The sequence below is a fragment of the Pezoporus flaviventris genome, unplaced genomic scaffold (assembly GCF_033815535.1).
Source record: "Pezoporus flaviventris isolate CSIRO_AGI_PZ_B2104156 unplaced genomic scaffold, CSIRO_AGI_Pfla_v1 ptg000066l, whole genome shotgun sequence".
Taxonomy (NCBI): Eukaryota; Metazoa; Chordata; class Aves; order Psittaciformes; family Psittacidae; genus Pezoporus; species Pezoporus flaviventris.
Window position 1 is genome coordinate 22,296,265 of NW_026892614.1, and position 6,957 is coordinate 22,303,221.

Here is a 6,957-nt window from a genome sequence, read left to right on the forward strand (position 1 = left end):
ACATGGCACTAAACTGTATGGAGGTGGCAATAGGCTTTGCACTGTGTACAAAGGGGTATAGCAAGAGGTGAAGGGGCATCTCTATGTTTCTGTATTATCTGTTTCATTCTTGCAAGCATCTTTAAGCATAGACTCCTCTCGAATCACTGGAAAAGTCTTTACAGCTGCATCAAAAAATGATTATTTGGGCAGGTTATTTTGAACAGCTGGAGGGAAAGAAGTGTATTAAGAATGGCTTTCAAACACTTTTTTTACTCCTTCATATTTTTGGCTTACTTCAGGATGTGCTCCCAGTGTAACTCAGAATTGCCTCCAAAACATATCTTTAATATTCTACCACTGTGGTCCCTTAGGTGTTGCCCAGAAAAATTCACATGCAGCTCATAGTTTGGCTTATGATTTTTCCTCCTCCTTCCCCCCCCCCAAATCACAGGACTCTAGTTCAGTGATTCTTTGAAGCAGGCTGGCCTGTCACCAGTGCAGTTAAAGATTGCATTTCTCCAGCTATGTGCTCTATGGGTTCTCTAGATTTCTAAAACTGTATTTTTAAGGCTTTCAATTTCCTACCAATTTCAGTTGAAACTGGTCAATGCATTGAAGGTTATAGGAAGATGGAACAGCTAGACAGTGAGATGATATAATCCTCATTTGCTTTGAAAATCAGGCTACAATGCCATGATTTTATTTTTTAGGAAAATTTTGGGGAGATGATCAGTCTGTTCGTAACAGAAGTAACTGACTGTAAAGCACTCACTTGATAGCAGTGATACTGGTTTGGTACCACTCTGCTCTCTTGTGCCACTTGAATGCGAACCATAAATAAATACTTAGAGATTTATGGTCTAAGTGTTAATACACTAATGTCTAAGCTAAATAAGCTTAGGTCTGAGCCAAATAAAACGCTTAGAGAACATGAGATATGTGTTCATAAATATGCTCACACAGCTGTTGTGCAGGCTGAAGTAGGAAGAGGGAGCAAATGCACCAGGTCATCACTTCCTCAGAGTCACCAAAGATCTGGAACTCCTGTGTTTGAGCAGAGAGTTTCTTTCTGTCACCTTATAATGAGGAATCCGTGTTTGAAGGTGTCCCCAAGGAGAGCAGACTCTTCTTCGAGCACGTGAGCATTTAAGAGGTAAAGAAGGGTATGGCTTAAGGGAGGTAACTGTACCCCAAACTGCTGGTTTGCTTCAGTGGCACTTTTGCCTGTTTGATGATTAATAGATGTCAGAGCATTTTCCTGAGTTGGGATAAAGATGACGTGCTTAAATTTGTGCTTGGAAGTGTTGAGGCCACCTGCAGATTAGCTTCTTGAGCAAGAATGTGTAAGTACAGCAGATTTTTTCTTATTGATGCTGGAGCAGAACTTGTTTTGTTGCCTAATTTTCTTGGCTCAGAATGTTACCGTGTTATCATCTCGTGTTACTTTGGCCTTTTGAGAAGAATGCATTTGTAGTCATGCTGAGCTTTACTCAGAAGGTGGCAGCAGCTTATTACTTAAATAAATTAGATTGCTGCTAGATGTTAATGTCTGCATAAGTGCAAGTACTTGTACTTAATTTCACATTTCTTTACTGGTTCATTGTTGTGAGTGCCTTAGATTTCCTTTAGCTTCTGGAGTTGCGAATCAAAATTTATAGTTATGCTTAAGATATTTTATTTTTGCCTGTCATCAAAGTGAAGTTTTGGGAGGTTTGATTTTCAAGTAGAGGGCCTTAGAGATTCATAAATGTATTTGTTAGGTTTTAATCCTTTTTCCCTTTTCAGATGATACACATGTACCACATCTTATTGTCCAAAACTTCATAAGACATGGGACAGTTACAGAGACTGCTAGGTTTCTTTACTAAGAGTGGGAATTAGACAACACATATGTTCTTTCCATCTAAACAATACCTGGCAGAGGAATACAGGGATTCAGAATTCATGAATATTCATGTTTCCAACCATCTGTTGATCAGTTTCTATGCAAATTCAAAATTCACAAATCACTGAAACTATGAGAGTAAGACATGAGTGCAACTGCTTTTCTCTTCCTTTAGATGTATTTTTTCCAAGCTAGGAGAAAAAAAATGGATTAAAGAAAAACAAGAGGACAGAAAGGTAATGGAGTAGGACTAGGATGGACAGAAATGGAGAAGGTAGGAAGGGAGCAGGAAGAAAAGGCAAAGTTACATCCAGGCTTCCCCATCTGAAATGCTTTCCTGTGGACTCATGTTTTCTTCTTTTTTTTTGTTAGAATATGTGCTCAGGAAAAGAAATATGTCTTCTTTTTCATGTGATGTCTTCCAGGTGCTCTGCAAACAGTAAACACATAATGCAAATGTTATCTGCAGAAAATGTGTCATCGGCATGATGCTCTCATTAAACACATTTTCTTTGCTCCAGCTTGCTTGTGAGAATCTGTTCAGTAAACACCCATCATAAATAGAAATTGGCTCAGATGTTGGAGTGGACCATTGATTGACAGCTGAGTTTGAGCAATTTGCCCATGAATGAATTGAAGTGATAACCATTTCTTTGCAGCTTGAAGGTTCAGGTTTCTGTCTGTGAGAGTGAAAGCTGAGACATTCAGAAGAAATTACAGAGGGTAAGGTGATAAATGTTAACAGTGAGAATGGAGGAATTACAGATATATGACTTTGTATTTTGTCATTTTTTAACATTTTCTTTCCCTCCCAAGCAAAATTGTGTAATACTGTGGTGCTGGTGTGTCATGGTTTAACCACAACATGGTGTTATGAAAACAGCAGGAGGAATCATTTTTCAAACACCTAAATGAAAACTGTAATCATGAAAATGTTTCATATCTCATTGATTATATGTACATCTCATGGTGATGCAAGTTAAAAAGGTATGACCAGTTACAGCTTGAGATGGTTTCACTCCAAGTACTGTAAACAGCTTTCCTTGCTCTCTTTAAGAAGAGAAAAATAGCCAAGCCCTCTCTTGGCAATATATGTGTGTATAATTGTGCTTATATCAAATGCCATATCAAATATCAGTGTTCAAAAAGTGAGAGCTCTACTAGTTGATAAAGTGGAATATTATTAGCAGCCTCCCCCTCCTTCTATATGCCTGACTGTAATTGTGCCTAACACAAAACAATTATTTTACTAGAACAGGGAAGGAGACAGAGAATCAAAAAAAAAGGCATGAGATTTTTTTTCCTGACACTCTTTCCCCCTAGCAGCAGTGGTGAGGATTGGGCTCAGAAGGAGACATCAGGTGATTACTTTAACATTACATTCATGTGTGCCGTGGCTGCTTCTCTGCCCAGATACTGCATAATTGACTGCACGGCATTAGCCAGGCACCACGTGGTATGAGCACAGATACTCTGACAGGAAAAGCACTGAAGCTCTGGTACTGAGATAAATCTCCTTGTAAAGAAGGAGGATAGGCAGGTGTGAGAAGGGGGAGCCACTTCTGTAAAGTGAATTTATTAACTGTGTTTATTACCTGGTATAAAGTGTAATTCACTGTGAGAGTGTCACATAATGATAGTGCTCATTGTTGCCAGGGTATAGGCACTACTAGGGTGAACTGACTGTTTCATCAAAATCATGCATGAATGTGAACAAGGAAAAGAGAGGTAGGGTAAAGCTAAGCAAAGAAATCCTAATGTTGCTGAGAGAATAGTACCACTCAATGCATTTCTTAGCAGGATCTTGGAAAAACACTTTTCTTTTCAAATTGGAATCCACCAAATGTTCCTTCAACATCCTGGTCAATGCAGTAGCACTGGCAGCTGCTTCCTTGGCCATGAAACATGCAAAACTGCAGTCTGAGAGGTGAAGGACAGTTGTGATTGTATTTTAAAAGTTATTAAATTACTTCTCTGGGAAGGGTGTTATGAGAGCAGTAGATTTGTAACTGGAATTTCAGCCAGTTTTGTAGAGATAAGTTACCACTGATTTACAAACAGTAAAACCTTAATTTAACAGCCAGAGCCCAGATTAAGCTAGGAGTAGAAAAAGTTATTTTGCTTATAAACAGCACCATTAGTAGGGGAATGGTTTAGAGAATGAACATGGGTCAATACTATGCATTTTTTTTACGGTCAGCATCTTACAACCTCTGAAGGAACTGACTTTGCCTGTATTTGTACTGGAACACAACAACTTGTGCTTCAAGGTGTGTTAGCTAAGCAAAGATTTGTATAATCTGTGTCCACCAGTCAATGAAAAAAAAATCCCTACTGCATATTGAAAATGTAGAAAACTATTTCATGTCCTGGCTGAAAGTACATAACCAACAGCCTAAATCCTGTTTGCTCATGATTTTTCTGAAATACACAAAGCTTTGATATGCATGAAACTGCAAAAGATTGCTCCCCAGAAGGAAAATATCTAGCTAAAAAAAATTGCTCATTGCCATTTGAGCCATGCGTTCTTCTGCGGTACAGTATGTTAATCGATTGGGTAATAAGCTCATGAATAGTGAGTCAATGGAAGCTAGTGGCAGCCTTGATGTTGATCAATAATGTCAAGATTTTGTCACAGGTTACAAATAATAGCGGGCTCTGCAGATGCCACTGAATTAGCGAATAAACTGGTCGTGACCACCAGTGCTCCTGTTGGTATCCCCTTATGATTTTTCATACAGAGGGCATAAAGAAGCCAATTAGTTGGTCACTGGAAGCAGTTTTATATAGAATTCTTCATTTATACGTTCTGAATTTAGTATGCTGCTCTTAAATAAATAGTTTTGAACTTCTTGGCACTTCTTTCTTTTTGGCAGTTTCCAGACTTTACAGAAAATACAGGGCTTCAGGAATGTTTGCAAGGGCAACAGACCCTTTGCATCTTTAGTGATTTCACAGAAAAATAGAAATATAATGATGATAATGTTTAGGTTACTGGCAACAGCAGAAATTACGAGCCAACTGGACAGCTTGATCTGCAATGGAAGACATCAGTCTTCTTCATTGTTTTTAAAGCTTCCTTTTAGCCTCCATTGCCAAATACAAAAGTCAATGTAAACTCAAATCTACTTTCATTTTCTTTCTACTCTTCTGTTTTTTATCCTAGGGATGTTAAGTAATAGAAATGAGTGTAGCAACCATTACGGATAATTTTAACCCATTGTGTTACAGCTGTTAGATCTCACAGGGATTTTTCTGAAGTGATTTCTTGGATAAAGATTTTTCTTTTCATGTTGAGTATGCTTTGACTGGTTTAATAAATCAGCTACTGTGGGGATAATGTGCAGTTCACTTCAGTTCAGCCATCAGCCTGAGCTGCTGCTTTCATATGTGTTTTTTTTTTTTTTTTCTACTGCCCTAACTGCACGCAACCATGATTAGGTGGAAAGACAATAAAATCCACATAAAGGATTATTTTAATTCTGAACCTCGATGTTCAAAAATAGCCAAACCCCTTTTTTAGGTCTTCATGTAATTTATAAGAATAAAAGTGATAGCTTATGGTCACTTTGGTTTGCCTGGCTATTATTTTGTCAGAGAAGTAGGACCTGATTTATTTTTCTGTTACAAGCATAAAAAATGAACCCATTATAGCTGGAAGCACAACATTTTTTCTTAGTCTGAAGGTGTATGAACAAGATCAGTAGATCCTCTGTCTTGCAGAGCTGATCACGTTGCTTGCCCTCCCAGCTCTGACAAGAGACTTCTGCTGGCTTTAGTAGACTTTGGGTCAGATTCATGATCTGCATCTCTTATTTTCAAATTGGAAACACTAATAAGTGTCTACAAAAGGAGACCTACAATAGAAAAATTAATTCATGATAACACACTTGAAGGTCATTGCATTGAATAATGAAATGATGTAATCAGAAATATTCTTGCCTGGTATTTTTCACTCAATACAATCTAATTCCTCTTTTGCATGACAAGATGACTGTGTTTGCTTTAGATTACCATATTTGCATGTGTGTGTTTTTTCTTGAAGCACTCTGACTGTACAATTCTAGCAGTTCCCTTGTATTTCTGGCTGCTGCCATGCTAAGCCTGATGCCACTATTGCATTGTAGGTCACACACACAGATCTCTCCAGGTGAAATCAGTGGTGGTGTTTAGTGGTGCTTCTGCTTTGCTAACGGTGGAGAAATGTGGTTTAGGTGTGTTGTGGTTGGCCTCTTAATTGGAGCTCTTACATGAGTTTTATCCAAGCATTTTACTTATATCCTCATTAAAATAGTCTTCCTGGACTTCGAAGAAGGAGGGCTGTTAAGTTAACTTAGATGAGAGAGTGGGATTTTCTTTCATTTGAGCTGCAAATCACACATTTTGTAGTGAAGCTTGAGGAAAATTGACTTGAATGCAGATAATCCTGCTATGTTCTTCCTGGTGTTCTTCCATATATGTCTTGGAGGATGTGTATGTTTCCTCATGGGTGACAAACTTGCCTGAGCAAATACCTCATTGGGTGTCAGCATAAAAAAGGTCAGTCAGTTTGTCTCAGTCTCTGTAATTTAAATATTGCCACAATTTAAATATAAATTGTGATGGGAGAATATCTGGATTTTGGTTAGGCTCAGAAACGGATTACCCAGTGTAAATGTGCAATGACAATGCACTGGTTGCAATAACCAAAAAACGTCCTAAATATGATATAGACTTTGATTCGGGAGTTTAAATTTCCAGTTTTCAGTACTTCAGATTTCATTGTTATTTAATAAATACCTAGAGTGTGAACACACATCTGAGCTATTGCATATCATAAATTTCCAGGACTGGCTGGTAATAGTCTTGAAAAATACTTCTAAAATGAGAGTTTGGTGTTTTTTTTTTTCTTCAAATGTGGCTTGGAAATGTTGTGATAACAACCATTTTCTTGGTGTTTCTGTACTTCTCTGTGCTAAACTGGAAACTATCAGTGAAGAAACATTTATTTCAGACCTTCAGAAGCAGTTCCTCTGAAGCTCAGTTCTGGCAGGAGATGGAGATTCAGCAGGTTGATTGTTTGACCAAACCAGCTTGTCCCTTCTTGCATG